Genomic DNA, 20,475 nt, shown 5'->3' on the forward strand with positions numbered 1-20,475 from the left:
TTCCAAACGCCTTGGTATGCTGATCTCCAAGGCCGAGTCGGAACGGCGGGTGTGTATGTAGCTGCTGAGGGACAGAGTGCAGATGCAAGTGATTTGTGTCCATTTTGTGAGGAAACAAAGAGTTTGTGAGCAAGTCCTACAATAATAACAGTAAGATTTTGAGAAAGCCCCCCAAAATAGCTAAGTTTTGATGAATAGATTGTGTGTACAGAGCGTAAATTGAGTGAGTTAGAAGCATTTGTTGGGAGGTGAGAGAGCAGATTGAGATGGGCTGTTGAGCAGCTGAGAGAGCTGATTGTGGCAGTGTTTTGCTGAGAAGAGAGAAGAGGAAAGAAAGAGCAAGTGTCATTATTTGAAAGAGAGAAAGATGGCGGGCAGGCCGCCTTTGCGCAAAGAAAAAGGAAAAGAAAAGGGCAAAAGAGTGAGGGGCTCCGGTTCTTTAAGCGCAGCCCAGAAGCCCACTAGCTGCTGAGGGACAGCGTGGATTCGAACCAGCGACCTCAGGTGTCACACACGAGCTAGTAGCCTGGCAGTATACTCCTGCGCCACCTGCGCAAGCCGGAAGAATCGGGACATATTTGGTATATTTAAGTTCTATAAACATGCTCCTACGCAGGGGCGATTTTAGCCCATTTCTGGGGGTGCTTCAGCTCCCCCAAAATGAATCAAAGCACCCCCAAAGATTTCTTACTTCTTTTTTTTTTTTTTTTTGACAATATTTGCTGTTTGTGTGACACACTACTAAAAATATAAAAAGCATACAGTACTTGGTTGAGACGGAACATTTGAACAACAAAAGTATAGAGAACCCCTCCCCCCTCCCAAAATGGTTTGTTCCAGCTCGCCCCCACTCTGGCTCTAGGGTCGTTGCTGCCACAGCGATGGTAGCTGAGACGCAGCGGAGCGGAGGTGGATTGGCTGGATTAAAACAGGACATATTAGCAGCATTTAACCTTCAGTTACTCTTTATGTAGTTAGATAGGAGTCGTGTTTCTTTTTAGCTGAAAAACCTTACACCCAGGTAACCTGCAGTGCTGAAAACGTGTTTTCCAATGATGTTTGCTACCCTACAATCCGTCCTACTCTGTAGTAAATTCTGCGACATTTGACCGTCCTGTTGCTCCCACTGAAATGTATACAGCCTATTTAAAATCTAAAACTTAAAATTGTCCGTAGCCTGCCGTTGTTACCACTGTCCTGTTTGAAATGGATACTAACTAGCTAACTGACTGAATGCCCATTAACCTTATAACTCCTGTTGTGTGTGTGTGTTTGTGTACAGAGAGACAGCCAGGTTCATAATGGATATAAGGAAGGCTTTTTCAAAAGCAGGAGCCACATTCAGGTAAAAGTGTAAGAACAAATGATCCATCAATAAAGGATAATGTTGGATCAGTGTTTCAATATTTTATATCTTTTATTAGATGTTCATGTGGTTTGGTTATTTGCCTTTTGGTTGAAAGTACACTGAGAGAGGACTTTTCGTTAGTGATCTTAATAATTTTTTTTTTCACATGAATGTAATTTTTTCATCTAATTGAATACAATCTATTTGTGTATGATTGTCAGTCCAAAGAGGGAGAGAGGAAAGAGGGGAACGTGAGGAGAAAGTACAAGGTCAGGAAGAACCAGGTAAGAAAACAGACAGGGAACAGTGACAGGCAAAAGAGAAACTATGAAACTGACGAAGAGAAAAAATCTGATTTTACTCATACAGTCTGGAAGTTGTGTCCTCCCTATATTAAAGCTGCTATCTGCAAAACAAACTGGGTTGAAACATTTTTGACCCTCTTTAACAACATTCCAACATAACATTATCATTGATTGGGGAGATTAAAATGAATGATATATTTTTATGTGGTTCAGCCACAACTCTACTAAAACCTCAGCCAGTAATAGGTAGGCCAACTTTTGGACTGTCCAGTTGTGTGTATGACTGCCGCATACAGACCCCCTTATCAGTGTTTCTCAAACTTTTTACAGTGCACACCACCTGAGAAAAATGTCAAGCTCTCCCAAGTACCACTATGAAAGCATGAAACTCATAAATCTTACAACACAAAATTAGTATTATTAAATTAGTATCTGCAGTAAAGATTTTTTCATACATTGTATACATTCTACCACAGGCAAAGTTGCCTCCATTTTTATAGTACTTGTTGACCACCTCCACCTCCTCTCTCTCTATCTGAACTGTCAGTGGACCTGGTCTGGACCTCCCGAAGTCCACAACCAGTTCCTTGGTCTTTGAAGTGTTGAGTTGCAGGTGGTTTGTGTGACTCCATGTAACAAAGTTTCTCACCAGACTCCTGTACTCCTCTTCCTGGTCATCCTAGATGAGGGGTAGGCAACTCCAGGCCTCGAGGTCCTGGAGGTTTTAGATGTGTCCATGATCCATCACAGCTGATTTAAAGGGCTAAATGGCTCCTCAGCATTTCTTGAAGTTCTCCAGAGGCCTGGTAATGAACTAATCATTTGATTCAGGTGTGTTAACCCAGGGTGTGATCTAAAACCTGCAGGACACTGGCACTCGAGGCCTGGAGTTGCCTACCCCTGTCCTAGATACACCCCATGATGACTGTGTCGTCCACAAACATCTGAGATTCAGAGTTGTAGCAGACATCAGAGGTGTACAGGGTGGAGAGAAGAGGGGACAGCACAGTTCCCTGTGGTGCTCCTGTGCTGCTGACCACAGTGTCAGACGTGACGTCCTTCAGCTTGACGTACTGTGGTCTGTCAGTGAGGTAGTTGGTTTTTAATAGTATTCATTTATTTCTCCTCTGACTTTGGCCTGGGTCTTGCGGTTCCAGTGAAAGGAAATCTTAACGCTTCAGGTTACCAAGACGTTTTGGACCAGTCTGTGCTTAAAACACTGTGAGAACAGTTTAGGGAGGGTGTTTTTCCCTTCCAACACGACTGTGACCTAATGCACAAACATGGTCCATAAAGACATGATTGAATGTGTCTGGCATAGAAGCAGAGTGGCTTGCTTTGAGCCCTGATCTTAACTCCTAGATCACCATTGTGATGAACCAGAATGAACCCCTCAGTTTCTTGCACCGTCACAATGAGGCTTTTTCCACCGAGCCTCTGAAAAACACTGGCAAAGGAGCTCCTCTGGGCTTTTACCACGTCCAGAATGTGAGTGCACACACACACATCTGCACCTACACACACACTAACTGTGCTTCAACGATTTTATTCTAACTCAGTTTGTCAAACCCTTTATTTTTATCTGTTGGAGCAGATTTCTGTCGAAGTTACAGAGTCTTTTATTGAGAACATCAAGAGCAAGCCCGTCGTGTTTGAAGTGTTCAGCCACTACCAGCAGCACCCGCTGCACCTCCATGGCCAGGACGTGAACAGGTTGGTGGGGGTCAAACAGCAGATCCAGTCATGCAGTGATAATTCATATTTAATGCAGCAGATTTTGTTAGAAATGTGTAAACGATTGTATTCTAATCACATTGGCTAATTTTATATGCATATATAAATAAAAGGTATTTTTATTAAGTCAACATTCCTCCAACAGCATCCAGGAAATACTATCCTATTCCCATCCGTTGCTTAGAAACTGTCCTGAGGAGACAGCTTCAGGATCAATGACGTGTCATTCACACCAATGAAGACGTGAGTAGAGCAGTTTTCAAGTGTAATAACATTCCTTTCGATCATATTGAGTATAGACGAATGCAACTGTGAGCTTTAGCGATTAGCCCGTTTCAACAGGACCGTGATCCTGATGTGTGAGACAGCAGGGTGCTGCCACTGGTGTTGTAATCTGTGATTTAGTTCCTCCTAATATTTCAGTTTGCTTCCAGTATCTATCCTCTGTGATTACTGGCTCTATAGACAGATTTAATAGAAGTGTGTGAGCTACTGGCTCAGTATAAAGGGTCAGTAGTGTTTTCACGTCACCTATCCATCCTCCATTCAGTCACCCAAAGCATGTAGTAAATACTCCTCACTTTTATTCATCTTCTCTTCAATTCAGAAAATTTTCAGCTTGATAACATTGAGCTTCTGTGTGTGTGTGTGTGTGTGTGTGTGTGTGTGTGTGTGTGTGTGTGAGTGTGTGTGTGTGTGTCAGTTCCAGCCACCAAGTTGAACACCATCACCAAATCCAACCTGGGTCAGTGTGTCAGCAAGTACGACCTGCTGGTCTGGTTTGAGATCAGCGAGTTGGAGCCCACTGGAGAGTGAGTATCCACCTGGAGTGTTATATTCACGCACAAGCTTTAAAGGAACCATAAAAATGATCTCCATGAAGAATATTATAAGTTGGGATGCTGTGTCTCCTCCTCCCTCCATGCACAGGTGCATCCCAGCCATCGTGGATCACAGTGGAGGCCTGCCCTGCCATTGTACCTACCTGCTGCACCAGGTACAGGATTGGTGCACATGTTGTTTTCTTATTAAAATGGCCTGTATTTGTATAGCACTTTACTAGTCCCTAAGGACCCCAAAGCGCTTTACACATCCAGTTCACATTCACGCACTGGTGATGGCAAGCTACAGCCCCCCTGGGGTGCACTGACAGAGGCGAGGCTGCCGGACACTGGCGCCACCGGGCCCTCTGACCACAACCAGTAGTCAGACAAGGGTGAAGTGTCTTGCCCAAGGATACAACTACCGAGACTGTCCGGGCCGGGGCTCGAACCGGTTTACAAGGCGAACTCCCAACTCTTGAGCCACGATCGCCCGCTTACTCACACAGTGGTAACTGCTTCCTTTGTACACAGTTTAATATCTTCTTTTAAAGCGTAATGTTGCTCTAGCTGTGCTCACTGTGATCCTGAGCTCCTGTTATGTTTGCTGCAGGATCAAGGGTGACCCTCATCCACGAGAAGGGCAGCGAGATATTTTCAGTCTGGAAAGATGAATCTGTCGGGCTTTAGGCTGCTTCTCACTTTAAGCAGTTCATGCTGTAGCTGTAGCTGATGGACCAAAAAATTACATTTCATATTTTAGACATTCAGCTGCTGACTCTGAAGCCAACAGGGCTCTTGAGTGTGGATGATTGTGTTGGTACTGGATGCTGTGATCAAACAGCTGTTCTGATCTGTCTTCATTCATGCCTGTCGATATTAAGCCTCCTAAGCTCCAAACCAGTAAAAGCAATATTTGGAGGCAACACCCTTTTTACTACTTTTCTGTATTTGTTTGTGATTGTGTGACACTGAACCACAGTGCTATGTATATCCTCTGTAACACTCAGACGTTTCCAGATCAATGTTTTCCCCCTCAGCTGTTTCTCACTATAGAGTCTTACCTCAGGAACAATGAGGCCAATGAGGCACCAGCAGAGCATATCTGGCTCTCAGTCTGTGGCTGATAGTGCCCCCTGCTGTTAATAACAGGAACAGTGTAACCTTGTATAGAGCTCATAGTGATGGTCTTAAGATTGCTGCTGCAAGGCAGTCATTTGTATCCATGTGTGCTGTATATATTCTGAGCATATGCAGTTATGTGAGCTCTCAGGTTTTATGTTTTAGGACATAATTAAAAATAAATCAGGTCCTTAGTAGGTCTTAATATGAGGTAAATGCAACCTCAGATGAACAACACATAACACGTTATACCACGTCATTATTTATTTAACAAACACTGAGCCGAAATTCAGATGTTTAAAAAACTAAGTACATCCAAGACTATTTCCATAATTAGTTAAGAGGGTCAGTATTAGCCAAGTGCTAATCAAATGCACTAGATCAGCGGTCCCCAACCCCCGGGCCTCGGACCGGTACCGGTCCGTGAGTCGTTTGGTACCGGGCCGCAAGAGTTGAGGCTCAGGTGTGAAATGTATGGTTTTCAGGGTTTTTATCAGTTTTCAGCGTTATTTTGTTATCGTTTTTATCGTTAACTCGGTTTTCCTGGGTCTTTTCACGTGTGTTATGAATAAATCGTGATGATTATTTGGGCTTTTTTTGCTGCCAAAGAACCTGCAAAGTGTCTAGGTCACTGAGTGAGCCATGAAGTACTCTAGAGTCAAATGAGATCATCGTTGGGTCAGTGACTCCAGAGCGCAGCAGCAAAGCAACACCAGAGTGGTGCTGCAGTGGCTCAAAGTTGAGACTTCAACATGATTGAACGTTAAGAAAGCTGTGAATGAATAAATATCTGCAAACTTCAATGAACCGAAGAAACATTGTAAAGACAAATGGGCCACAAATCCGTCCACACTGCTGTGAAACACTAACAAAAAACGATTACCTCAAGTTTTTGCTGCTAAAGTTGGTTCCATCAGCTGCTGAATCACAGGTACTCACAGGTCACATGTACTTGGTTATAGTCATTTGTGCATTTTGGGTTGTTTTAAATAAATTATGATGTGTTGTAATAATCTAGATCCAGAACCTTAGACTGCTTTTTCACGTGTCTGTAAATGAATTTCTCTCTTATCATTGTCCCGATTGGTGTCGGCTGACACTTGACACTTTGTGGCTCCTGATTTATCTGTTGTCAAGGTCTCACCTCAGTGCGATTCCTCACGTTTTGTCATGATTCAAGGATGAATGTGAACACCGCTTCAGTCACTGTGTTCACTTCCTGATATGTCAGAACTCTGCTCACGTCACTCACTTTTTTTAACAACATGACACACTGCTGTAAACAGAGATGTTAGCACCAAGTAGGACTTCATAAAAAATAATGCTGTCAAGCTAACTTTCCCTCTTTCTTTCTTTTTCAGCACTTTCTATCGCTTTGAGGCAGTGTGGGACAGCTCCCTGCACAACTCCCTCCTGCTCAACCGCGTAACTCCCTATGGAGAGAAGATCTACATGACCTTATCTGCGTATCTGGAGGTCAGCCGCTGCTCCGCCGTGTTCTACCTGTTTGTACGTGTTTTTAAGTCTGGTGGATCGTGAGAAGGAGCTGGCCACCAAGGTGAGAAAAACGTCGGAGGCAGGATAGACGTACAACTCTCCCAGCAGATCTAAGCTGGCGAGGCGGCCTGACCAAGAACTGAGCGGGCGGAGCGGTACGCGGGAAAACCACCGCTTCCATCCTTTCTGAAAAGCCATTGAAAATACAGAAAATACCAAGTGTTAAAACTAATTAATCATTGTGATTCTTGATGGTTTTCTCTTGTAAGTAGACTTGTGGCTTAAGTCTCTTTTCATGCGACTCAAAGGTTTAAGTTGCACAGAACTTTTGCCTCCCCGCTTCCCTCCAGCAACCCCGCTGCCAGCTCAGCTTTCCTCCTCTCTATTCCCTCCCGTCAGCTTTTTGTGTTTTCGTTTCGATGACAATGTTTGGGCCTAATTTTGTTCCGCTTGGTTGTCATTCCCAAACTCCCCTAACTAAGTAGCATGTTGTAGTAGTCTACTTGTGTGTCCACGACTCTTTAGAAACTTTCCGTTTGCCAATCATCTGTACAAAAAATGTCTCTGTCAGTGTTAATTGTCTCCTGAAATGAGTTTCATTCTATTTGAGGTTTTTTTTGTGTTTGTTTTTTTATTAAATTAAGATGCTTGCATGATACCTGCAGCAGTCCTCAGGAGAAAACCAGGTTTGCTCAGTGTCAATGGAAAATTGTACTGGTAGTCAGTATAAGCTTTTAATGATATAAGTTTGCATATGATAGAATACTGTATGTTGACCTTTTGATGACTTAGACTGTTGTCAACTACAAGACTGTTTTATAAATTCTTTTTTACAGCTGAACAAGCTGTTATTATTTCACTCCTGCCAGGAAGAGGAGAGCTGGACACTCTTATCTGACGCTCCCTAACAAGAAAAGGGGCCGCGTCTTTCTGTATCCCACAACACACACATATACATCTGAACCACCCTTATCTTCACTCCCTACGCACTAACATTCCTCTGCCTATGAATGGACGTATTCACTGTTGTATTGCTTTGTATATAAATAAAGACCAGGGCGGTAACAGAGCGCGCATCGCAGGGCCCCCACTCTGGTGTGAGCGTTCTGTGATCGCCCTTGTATACAAGTAAATGCTGCAGCGTCTGTGTGTTTCTACCCTTAGACTCTTAGCTGAAGAAGTGTCTTTAGAATAAATCTCTTGACACTCAGTTTAAAACAAAAAACAAAAATTAACCAAATCAGCCAGCTTACATTTGAAACCATGAAGGAAAAATCTACAGATATCTCCAAGTGACGTGTTATTTACGCTCTGCTACCTAAACTATAGCTGCTAATAGATTTATAGGGTATTTTTCTTCTCGCAGTGAATTTGCATCAGGCTGAACCGTCTCTGAAACAAAAACTCAAAGTGGGAATGAACTTTGACAGGAGGGCCACGACCGATTTCCACTGTCGTCCACGTCATACTTAGATCCTCCTCAATCTGTGTACATACGCCGCCTCTAAACCCCCGATAGTGCCAGTGTCAGTTAGTGAGTCAGTAAAATACTCATGCATTTGTGTTAACATTAAAACTGCAGACTAACTAGAGACAAACAAGCGAGGATCGCTTCATATCTCAGCAGTTTAAAAAAACAAACAATGACCGATTGTTCCTGCAGGAGTAGATTCGGGTCCCTTTTTGCTTTTTCATCCCAAGGAATAAAAACAGGCTTACAAGGAGATGAGGAGGAGGAGGACTAGGAGGATGAAAACCAACTAAGGAGAAAACTTGATTTGTACATGCGGTCTGTTCTGGGATCAGTGTGTTAGTTAACCCTCATTTAACACATCCCTCTCTGCTCCTCTAGCTTGCTCTATCTCACTGAGAATCAGAAGCCTTGACATTTACTGCTATTAACTTTACACTCTTGTTGTAAAGACGCAAAGAAAACACAGTGAAAAGGTTAGAAGGACGTAAGGAAAAAAGAATGAAGGTGCAATGTTTCTTTAGTTTTTTTGCTTTGACGGCAGTGGTTAGCCAGCAAAGCTGCTTTAAATGGCCCGCAGGACAGATTACGATGTAGTCCCATGACTCCCCTCGCTGTCACACCAGCGTCGGCTGAAATCTCTGAGGTGATGTACTCGTGTTCAGCATCACCACAGGGAGCCATGTGTTTATTTTTCTAGTCTTATTCTTGAATCAAAACCTCATCTAACTCTCATTGTGTTCATATTTTTTTTATTTTAACATTGTTATTTTTTTCTTATGCTTTTAATTATTCCACAATGAAGGTTTCTATGAAATGTAACAGAGGGCATTTATTTCTTAATTTAACCTTATTTTGCACATTAACACATGTCTATAGCAAGGACAGAGACACAGCCACATATGTTGAGTCCAGGATTGTATCTGAGCATCAGGAACAAATGATAAGAGCTCATATCGGGAGTTCACTGGATAGCTGTTTCTCAAAGGGTTTAATAGAAGGAAAGAAGTTAAAGGGACTACATATTCAAAGGTCTTATTTCTGATATTACCCCAGGAAAATATTTGCTCTGTGTGCCGTGCTGCAGCTGCTACATTCGGCTCCGGATTCACTTTTTGGCACCTACGCCTCTCGAGATGTGTTAATGCAGAAAGGTATTGAAAAACTCTGGTCAACCAACCAGCAGTCTGCCTGCTGTGTCGTATGAAATGCGTGGAAGGAGAGGAACCAACTGTCTGTTACATATAGATAAAAAATAAAGCTCTGACGTGACCTCGGGTCAGCCAGCCTGACGGTCAGAGAAACTTTTCAACTTTTCAACTCTAATAATTGCTAAGAGTATATTTCTTATCATCTATTGGTCATCTGACCTGATAAACTTCAGTAAACATTATAACACAGGAGTGATTGTCTGATCAGAAACTGTTTATTCCACGAGGTGGACAGCAGGAATAAAACAAACCAGATACTAAGAAAAAAAGTATACAATGAAATATTCTCAATATGCTAAAATTCCCACAGAGACTGGATAAGATTATTCTAAAACTGGTAAAAATACAATTCTCTTCATTCACAAAAATCCCACCCAGTCCCACAACCCAGGACAAATATTCCTTGTGTGTTCTTGAGCTGGACAGAAATTCCTCTTGCTGAGCGGGGTCCACGCCAGCCTCGTGCCAGGCAGACGAGGAGCCTCCTGTCCCAGTCTCGTCCGTCCACTGGGCCCATCACATCCCAGCCCAGTTAGCATTCTGCACTGGAGTCCGTCGCTCGATACCACCGCGGCTCCCCTCACGTCATCATAAGTAAAAACAAATAGGAGCCAGAACCATCATCCCGGAAGCTGCCCTGGCTTATAGCCATGGCGACCCTCTCCCAACACGGCTGTACCCAGTGAACAACAGTGAGACACTACTCACAGATGCAGGCAGTGGTATACATCTGCCCTGATGTCACTCACACATGTTGTCTCCTACTGTCGCCGTTCCTGCTGTCGGGACTGGGTCACCACATCACGCTGACCGCTCTCCAGACGAGGCGTCGCACCCCCCACGATCACGCAGCAGCTCCCTCTTTTCCACCTGGCCTTCATGCGTTCCTCTTCCAATCTAGGGCCTCTCTCCTTCCAATGCTCAGCTTGCTTCCTTTTAATACGACCTTTAAACAGCTGAAAGGACACCTCTGAACACACCCATGCCTCAACATGTGATCACTATCAGCTCATTTTTCCCATGCCCAGCTAATCCACAGTGGATTAAAACAATGTAAAATAACACACTAAAAACATGTGATACAAACAGAATAAAATCATGCAAATAAAAACTACACTCACAAATAGATACTAAAATCAGAAGAAAACCAATATAGCCGATGAATACAAAATTTCTACTGTGTGCAACTGTTTCAGTCTTTCATTATTTTTCATTTCTTACAATCAGAATTCTCCAATAGATTTTTAGAAGAAAGTTATTTTCTTTCATGCATCACCAACTGAACCTTTTATGTTAACGTTTCAAGTTGCAGCCTAACCTCATTTAATTTTGCTTAGCAAAGTACTTTTCAACTCTAATAATTAGTAAGAGTATATTTCTTATCATCTATTGGTCATCTGACCTGATATTTTTCCATCACAACTTATGGATGATGAAAGATTTGATTAGAGCTGTGAAAACATTACTGATAAACTTCATGTGATGTTACATTCAAGCCAATTTTCTATTAAAATCAGGGACTTTTCTGACCTCCGACCTTTGAGCAGTAGTGTGTACTGTATGTTTGTATGTAACTGTGTCTGACCTGGATTTTCTCACCAGTTTCAAATAATTAAATACAAATGAAGTTCAACTTTATCAAGGCTGATGGTAAACTGGCCCTAACAAGTCCACTTTATTGCGTGCTCATTGACTTTCTCCTATCAGAGCTGTTTAACAAGTCCACTTTATACATGCTTATTAATCTATCACGCTAATCAGTGGCTCATGGTTGCTTAAAGGCAAGGCAAGGCAAGGCAAGCTTATTTATATAGCACAATTCAACAACAAGGTGATTCAAAGTGCTTTACAGAAGTGCTTTTAAAGCCTATGTCTGAACTTGAGCACAGAGCCAGAGCATCATTCAATCTTGGCAGCAGCTCCAGGATGACAAACTCCACTTTCTCTGCATCAAGACAGCTCATAACTTTTTAACAGTGTCTCCCTGTCCTCATATTTCTATATATTCTTCTGTAATAGATAACTATACGCTATCATTGCAATCAATCTCCTCTACAGCTCAAAAGTTTGAAGTCAGTTAGAAATGTCTTTTTATCTTTAAAAACCAAGATTCTTTTTTATATTTTGTAAATTAGTTGTGAATGCAAATAAATATAATTGTTTAAAACTTGCTTTGATCACCAATTTTGATTGATGTTTGATAAAATATTACCTGGTGTATGGATGCAACAGTAATGTTGGTGTGTGTATTACAACAATAATAGTGAGTGTGTAGATTTGGGGGTGTGGATACCTATTTTTTTCACAGGTGCAGAGCCTCTTTCTACAAAATTATGAATAAACTGCATTTGTTTTTTTAAAGTACCATTAACATTAATGTAGACTGACAAGTAACTCAACATGTAACTCAGTGATCAGTAGAGAAGAAAGAAAATAACCCATTTCAACATTTCTACTTCAGATCAAAATTATTGTTCTGATTAAGGAAACAGTAAATTTGGCCACATTATTGTCCTGATCCTCCAATTTTCCCTTTCCAATGTGACTAAATAAAATTCAACTTTTTTTTTTAAATAAAAGCAGATGCAGACCCAGATATTTCTTACAGTAAAAATCCTCCGAAAAACTTTCAAAAGAAACATTTTTCGTCTTTCATCAATTTTGAGAGTAACTGAAGCCACAAACCTGAAGCTCGAGACCCCAAACTAACCAAATTTAATGTTTCCTTAATCAGCACAGTAATTTTTAACTTTTTGTGTGTTATGTTTACTCACAGTTTTGATGCTTGCTTCTTCGACTTGATGCACGATTAGCTCTTCACCATCGCTCTGCTGTTTTCTCTCTCCTCATGCTTCTCCTTCATGCGTCCTGTCCTCAGATATAATCCAACCTGCCTCCTTGTTTCCTCCTTGACTTGTATTAGCAAAATTTCCAGTTAAATTAAGAGAAATCCAGAAAAGCTTTCCTGCTTCAAAAGCTCTTCCAGTTGCCTGTCTTGTTGTCCTCCTTTAAATGTGCATTTTTCTACATTTGTATTTATTTGACTTCATATTGCCAAGACAACATAGCACAGAGCATCATGGTAGATTAAAGCAGGTGGTTCTGTCCTCTGCAGAGATGCTGGTGTTCCATACCAATGTAAAACTATGTTAATAATCTTCAAACAGTCACTCACTGATCTTGTAAGAGCAGGAATTTAACTGCAAACCCTCACAGTCCCCGTCAGTATCATTCATTCTGCTCTGCAGCAATGGTCACAGTGGCTGGTTTAAGTACGTTTGCCCCATAGAAATCCACTGATGTTCAGTGAGTCCCTTTGATACATGTTTAGACCTTCATAATTTTCAGGGTGCATGAGTGTTATATCTCCATCTCATCCTAAACATTTTACCAAAATGTAAAAGGAGATGGCCCTCAGGCCTCTAAATCCACATCCAGGTTTGGGTGACTACTTGGATTAGGGGAGTATTATTTAGAGCAATGTTTGTCACTTTAGTTAATGGCTCAACTCTTTTTCTAACTGAACTTTCACATTTAACAATGCCAACTGAAGCCTGTAGAGTCTGAGATGTAGCTCTTTTATTTTCTGTATTGTACAGTCTGACTTAGTGGTGAATTTGCTGGGATTGGTGACTGTGTTGCATGTTTTGAATAATCTTACTCAGAGTAGACTTTTGGTGTAAGCTGATAGTGAATGAAAAGAACTATAAAAAGCTGCTGTGGTTTTAATTTTCCAAGAGAGGTAATGCACATAATGCAGAGACGAGTGCACGGGGGATATCCAAATGCTAGGAAGGCAGCCTGCTGCTGTACACAGGCGGATTCTTCTCAGTCATAGTTCTAAACAACTTGACTGTTTTCTCAAACCACACAAAGAGTGCTGTTTCCATTCTGGGAAGTCTACTCATTGGTGTAGGTAGCTCTTCAAATTGTATGTAGCTATATATGAGCAGCTATATTAGCTTTGACTTAACATATGTTAAACAGTATACTTTCCTGTTTTAAAATTTATGATGGCTCAAAATTCAAACCTTACAAATTAAAACCCTGAATCATCACCACTTGTGTGAACTACAAGGGTGCCATCATTTTTGTTTTCAATCCATTAAGTGCCACATTTTACACACTGAGCAAGAAAGGAAGTAAGCTCTTCATGGTGACCTCAGAGATTTTAATGTATCACTTTCTAGCATACGGCTGACACTGCTCGACATCTTACGGTGCAGTATAAGAGTCCCACCACAAGGAGACACTAAAGGCTTTCAAACCAACAGTTTCTGCTTCCAAAGCGACGCCAACCGTTAATAGTCGACATTGGTTGCACACAGATGTTTTGCTTTGGCACGAGCTTGAACAATTGAGTTGAATTACACAAGTTATTCATATTCAATAAACCTGTGCAATTTGTGTTGATAAAATATGATTGAAACATGTTTTGGTGAAGTGTTTTGAGCTCTTGGAATATTTTAATCCTTCACAATTTTCACACTTTATTCCAACACTATTCAGTGACAAACAAACAAAACACTACATTTTCTGAACTATTTGTGGGGTTTTCTTGTTTGTTTTTATACTACTTGTAAACTAAAGTGGCCCTCCAATGTGATGACAGTGCCAGCAGTGGCCCACAGCTCATTTAACACTTTCTCCTAATTGGCTCATAACAGTCTCTCATATGTATGAACTATGTAGGCTATCTCTATTTTAAAATAATGAGTGGGCAATGAAAGCATCTCCTCACTGTGTACATTACTGACAACAGGACAACAGGGAATACAGAGAACTGACTGAGGACTTTTTCCAACTGGTGCCAGCAGAACCACTTCCAGATCAAGACTCCGAAAACCAAGGAGCAGGTAGTGGACTCCACCTACACCAGTGAACATCCAGAGAATGGGCATTAAGATAGCTGACTCATATAAGTGATCTGACCAATAAACTGATCTGGAGTAACAACAGAGAGTCTATCTAGACAAAAGGATAGAGACGGTTGTATTTGCAACAGAGAAGTCATTTGGAAGGGAGCAGGGAGAGCTCCTGAAGACCTTCTAGAACTCTTTGGTGGTATTGTCCATGTTTTATGGTGTGGTCTGCTGGGGATAGGAAGAAACTGAACAGGTTGATCAAGAAAACTAGCTCTGTTCTGGGATGCCCCCTTGACCCAGTGGAGGTAGTTATCTCTGTCAGATAACAGCTCCCATCCCATACAGGTCACTCTGACAACACTAAGCAGTCCCTTCAGTGACAGGCTGCTGCACCCACAGTGTGCAAAGGGGACGTTTTGGAGGCCTTTCCCTCCAGCTGTTGTCAGACTGTACACTGCACAACAGCAGTGAATGTACACCACATCTGCACACACTGGGCTCTTTACATATATCAGTGTGCAATACTAAATACCTGCTACTATTAACACCCAAACACTGCACTATGAAATGTTTCATTCTTCTAATAGTAATCTGTATTATTGCATCATATATATGTATATGTATGTATACAGATATATATAGATAGATGGATATAGGCATAGATATATAGACTTAAATATATAAGTACATATCTATTTCTTAGTCTATATTTCTTCTATTTTTGCATTATTGCTGTCAGGTATGCTGCATGTGTTCATTTGTTCCTGCCGTGTGTACTCTGCTGCAGTAACAATTTGAATTTCCCAACTCTGGGACTAACAAAGGTTATCTTATCTGAAATGTGTCTAAACCCAGCTGATATCTGGCTACATTTTCTGGTGAGCATCCAAATCACACTAGACTGAGGTTTACAGACTGTATAATGCCAGATTTCTTGTAAATATTTAATGATGGCCTTATGAAATATATATTGATACAATGTTTACCAGGCCACAGTGAACAATTAAGAATAAAATTAAAACAAATAATTGAAAACACTGAAAAACACTCACAAATATATATTTTTTAGAGATGACGCATTTGTCTTAACCTGGTTATGCTGTACCATCCAGATGAAGACGTGAGCCAAAGAGCCTTTAAGTTTCATTTAATGAACTTACCTTTTCCTACATATGAGAAATGAGCTGGTGCGAAGTAAATCGGGTTTTGTATATCTGTAGCCTCAGATGAGCATGAAATTTCATTTTTGACTTGACTTGCTTAACAGCAGTCTCCAATATTAAAGTCTTGGTGTTAGGATGTGGAGGATGTGCCTGAAATGTTTGTTAAAACAAATAACTGGACCTTACTTGTTAAGCTCAATGTTCTCACTGTCACATGGAGAAATCAATGTTTTTTCCCTAATAAATGTACATTAATTTTAGGTCTAAAGTGTCTAAAATCTGCAGTTTTGGAACTTTCCATGTGGGACAACAAAATTAAAAAACAAACAAACAAAAGAAAACACTCAAAAAACAAGTGATGCATGTGATGAAAGACTGGCATAATTTGATTCATAAGACTTTATTTGATATTCACATACTGTAAGCAGAAAACAGCTTTAACAAAGCAAACTTGGTGGAAAGGACTAACACCAAGCTTATCCATCTTTTCCTGTAAAGAAAAACTAAAAAAATCAAACCAAAGTAATAAATTACAGATCTATTCAGCTGGATATAAAAGTTAATGTTAACAGTACCAAATTCATGGAACACATGTCACGTGGAATAAAAACTGTCTCTGGCCTGAAATGGATAAAAATAAGGGTGTAAACCTTTATTGTTTTGATGGATAGAAGTGTGTGTTATACGAAACCATTTTAATGAAAAGAAAATCAATTCTGAATCAGTTCTATACACCATAAAACTGTTGTTCTGCACTCACAGACAATAGAATAATAACATAAAAAAGCAAGCATAAAAACTGGCTGTACAAGAGTTGCACATAAGCAAAGCACTTGTTCAGCACAGTAGAAACTTTTCACTTCTGAGTTTTTAAATATCCCTTTGTTTCATTCCAGTGAACAAAGTCATTAAGGAATCATCTCAGCCTTCATTTAACAAGCAGTTCCCATTAGTAAGTCAAAGGTATCAGCGCCTACGCAGGCCGCATTGACTCTGTCAGGAAGGAAGTGAGGTGAAGGCGCATGGTTCTCCCGGGTTTTCTCATCTCAGCAACAGGAGTGGAGGCATCTGCTACTCAAACCAAGAAACACAGGGAAGAAAGAGGAAAAACTCAGAATTGAGAGGAAGGAAAGCCAGCATACTTACCTGGAAGTCCACAGTCGAATGGCTGGATGAAGGAGAGAAGCAACCACTCACCGTTCATCCGGAGAGCTGCTGCAATTCCAACACCAGTGTGTGTTCGGCTTGGTGAAACAGAGCAACGGTCAGGTTTTTGGAGAGGACAGGAAAAGTCCGATGACCAGGACAAGATTCCGGTAGATGGCGAGCCAACCACGCTGAGGACAATTCACCCCGAAGAAGATACACACCCACACATACGTTCCAGTTACACTCACAAGGACCTTTGAAGTTGGCTGTTGTCAACATAACTTGAATTCTTAAAGGGCCCCAACGAGTAAATTTATTTTGTTTAAGTGTGCACACTATTTATTTTATACTTTTTTTCCTGTACAAATTTGACACTCATTTTTTACACTTTGTACCAATACAAGAGTGGCTACTCAAAAGTTATCAACACTGTCTCCGAGTCATTATAGACTATGTGCACCTTAGCATATGCTACTTCAGGTGGGGAAACTCCTGTAGGGCGCTTCGTTTCCGGTGTGATATTCGCGTCTTGTTTACGGTCGGGTTTTCCCCCCCCCCCAAAAAAAGTCAACCAAATGGATGAATCAAGCGGCGAGTTACATTTCTCAAGATGTCTTGGGCATTTACCGAATATGTCTGTAGATGATGTTCATCGACTTGTCGATATTTTTCCCTTGCCCCTCAGAGCAAAAGAGAGAAGAGATTGAAATTTCTCAGTATTTGTATATAGAGTTCCCTCGTTTATCGCGGATGTTATGTTCTAAAAATAACCAGTGATAGGTGAAATCTGTGAAGTAGCCAGCTTTATTTTTTACAATTATTTTAGATGTTTTAAGGCTGTAAAACCAGTCACTACACACTTTATACACTTTTCTCAGACAGGCATGAACAGTTTCACACTTTTGTCTCTTGTTTAAACTCTCAAAGTTCAAACCTTCGTAAAAAAAAAAAAAAAGTCCATTATAGAATGAAACCAAAGATCAAAACCTGTTTTCAGTCCCAAACATTTATTTGAGAACTAACCATGCAGTACATATATGTTATGCTGGGAGCCTGGGGATTAGTGGACTTTGATTCCAACTTAATACTTGCTAGTGTTTGTCACTGGTTTTTGGGCGGTGGAGTAAAAGGGATTGGTTGGTGGTTGTTTCTAATGTTAGCCTTTTCTTTGCTTTCTTACAGGCAGGGTAAAGACACGGTGATAAATGAGTGTGTGGGCCATCTGCTGAGAACCAAGAGCTCAGGACACTCAGACGGGGGCGTCGCAGCAGGAGTCACCGTGCTCCACAATCCTCTGCTGTCCTGAGATGTCACACTCCTGCCTGCACATACAAACCACAGTGAAGTCAAAGTTCCACCTGCACCTCCACCTTTTCTTGCAACAGCATGAACACAGACAGAGGTGAGACAGCAGAAGGGTTTTTGTTTATTTTTGTAATAAGTTAAGGAATTAAGTGAAGAAGAGTGATTAAATAAATTGTTTCTTGCACTTTTGATTTAATGATTGTGTTTAGGATTATTTCAGAAACATGTTTAGAGGATCTTTGTAAGCCTGTATTTACTTTGAAAGAAGGGAAGCACTTCTTCATTCTACAGAAAAGGTGACACATTACAGATGAGTTCATAAAAAGTGTCACTTTTTCTTTTTTACTGGAACAGCATGGCAAAGTAGGCCTAGGTTGCCATCTTGTGGCAGTGTGTTGTTACTACAACACATGAAATTGTATTTCTATTGGAAATATAATTCAGCGCCACCGAGCCGCTCTCTCAGTTACAAACTGAACCTGTTTTTTTTAGACATATAAATCACTAAACACAGTGAAGCTTTTGGTTTTGTAAAAGTGTTTCTTATTCAACATGCATGTTGATGTTTATAAAGTTGAAGAGCAGTTAGCAGTGCATTCATGGACATCTTTAAACTATTAATTTAAGACTCTTTGGTCATGAACTAGAAACGTGAGCTCCAGGTGAGACTGCACAGAAGAACAAGCGTCCTTAAACTGTATCAGCTGATGACTTCTTACAATTTCACTCTTGTTCTAATCTTAATGTTTGGTTTATTTCGGTGTTTTATTTGTTCCTGAGAAAATCATTTTGGCTGAGATTAAAGTTCAGCTTCATAACCAGACTGTTTTATTTAAGTTTAAAGTCTTACTTGGAGAGCTGTCAGTAGATTTTAAACTGAATATTTCACCTGTCGCATCCCCGGATGAAAAATGTTCTGTTCTAATGTAAACAGCAGACTCTGAATTACATTTAACATTAACATATTTTCATTCAGAAGGAACCATTTTCACCAGGAGCAGAAAACAGCATCCCAAAGGAGATGAGAAACGATTAAAGTATATTGAAAATATTTGTTCAGTTCTTTTCCAAACCCCAGCAGCTGTCTGTTCTAAGTTTTGAGTCTCTACTAAAATAAAAATAAAAGCATTGTAACCTGTTTGTTTTTATTTAATAAGCAGCGTAGCTGTACACTATTATTATTAAGAGAGATTAAGTTTGTGTTTCTGTCATGCAGTGATTGTGCTTAACTATATGAAGCTTATTAAACATTATGAAATATATCACATGTAAAAGTGCTTAAAATACTTGTTTAAATTATCTTTTTTTCTTAAAGAAATCTACTTCATCATGTGTAATTTTTTAGATCATGTGTATTTCCATCACAACCTGCTGTGGTTTATTTTGAAATGATTTGAATAACAATACTTGAATGAATGCTTGAAAAGCATTCATACTAATTAAGGATTACATGACTCAAAATCTAAGAGTAACCATATTCTTACTCGTGGCTCCATTTGTCTATAATATTATCGAAGTATTGGGGGGAAAAAACTAAAAAAGCTAATTAAGGTGTTAGACGCTTCTTTTAGCAGATAATAACACTTTGGGTAAAGTCATAGTTGACCATCCGGACTTGACGTCTGTTGGCGGCTCACACATGTAAGTATTAGCCTGTTAGTGTAACAGGGTCATAAATCACATTGTTATAATTACACAAAATGTGTTCTAAACCCCCAAACCGTTCCTTTTATACCTGACCTATAGGACCTCCAAGCCTGTAGTTATGTTCATTATCAGTTAGAGCCCCTCCTCATTCTTTTCTTCTTCTTCTTTGGTGCAACCTTATAAATACAGTGTACCCTGTTTGCCTCTCCCCTTTTCTACAATTCCCCTGTGGGAGAGGTTGGTGTCATTTCTTTCCCAACACTGTAAAACGCTCATATAATGCATATTTAGCCACCTGGATGTTTCTGATTGTGATTTTAGTTCAATTATTGTCATTGTTAAGCCTGTTTTTTTGTTAGATGTTACAAGTGTGTAGTATGTATGTATCATAAATGTGTTTAAGGACCACAAATGCTAGCATGGATATATATACTCCTTGCTAGCTTGGAAGTTGTGGTGGGTTGAGCTAACCCTCTTCCCCACTGTTTGTATTTGGTTGTAGGAGCTGGAGTGGGCAAATTATTTACTTGGAGGCCTTTCTTTCTTTTACCTTTTTTATCAGAGACACAATGCAGAATCACACTGGTTACACTTTGTGCCGCTGACCCGTCACATTGCTAGTCCGCGATCTCCTCCTCCCCCTGCTACCGCTGTTTTCCCGCCTCCTCTCTGCAGCTGTGCGCTGTGTGCCAGGGTCCTGTGCCCTGCGCTTTGACTCACAGGGTTTTATATCCTGCGTGTGTCTCTTAAGATAATTCTAAACATTACTTGTACATGTTCGCAGCCAAGGCACAGGGATTATAACTACAGCTTTGTGCCATCTGTTTTAAAGCAGTG

At 40.6% G+C, this 20,475-nt stretch overlaps 1 long non-coding RNA gene across 2 annotated transcripts; it reads left to right on the forward strand.

Moving 5' to 3' along the window:
• Positions 1–1,454: 1,454 nt before the first annotated feature.
• On the forward strand, positions 1,455–4,361 carry LOC134618186 (uncharacterized). Of its 2 annotated transcripts, XR_010091864.1 has the most exons (6): positions 1,455–1,632; positions 3,016–3,141; positions 3,248–3,366; positions 3,533–3,630; positions 4,091–4,199; positions 4,318–4,361. It is a non-coding gene; the product is annotated as an uncharacterized LOC134618186 (long non-coding RNA). The 2 variants fall into 2 exon arrangements; XR_010091865.1 differs by lacking the exon at positions 3,016–3,141.
• Positions 4,362–20,475: the final 16,114 nt, after the last annotated feature.

Source organism: Pelmatolapia mariae, linkage group LG20, assembly GCF_036321145.2.
Source record: "Pelmatolapia mariae isolate MD_Pm_ZW linkage group LG20, Pm_UMD_F_2, whole genome shotgun sequence".
Lineage (NCBI taxonomy): Eukaryota > Metazoa > Chordata > Actinopteri > Cichliformes > Cichlidae > Pelmatolapia > Pelmatolapia mariae.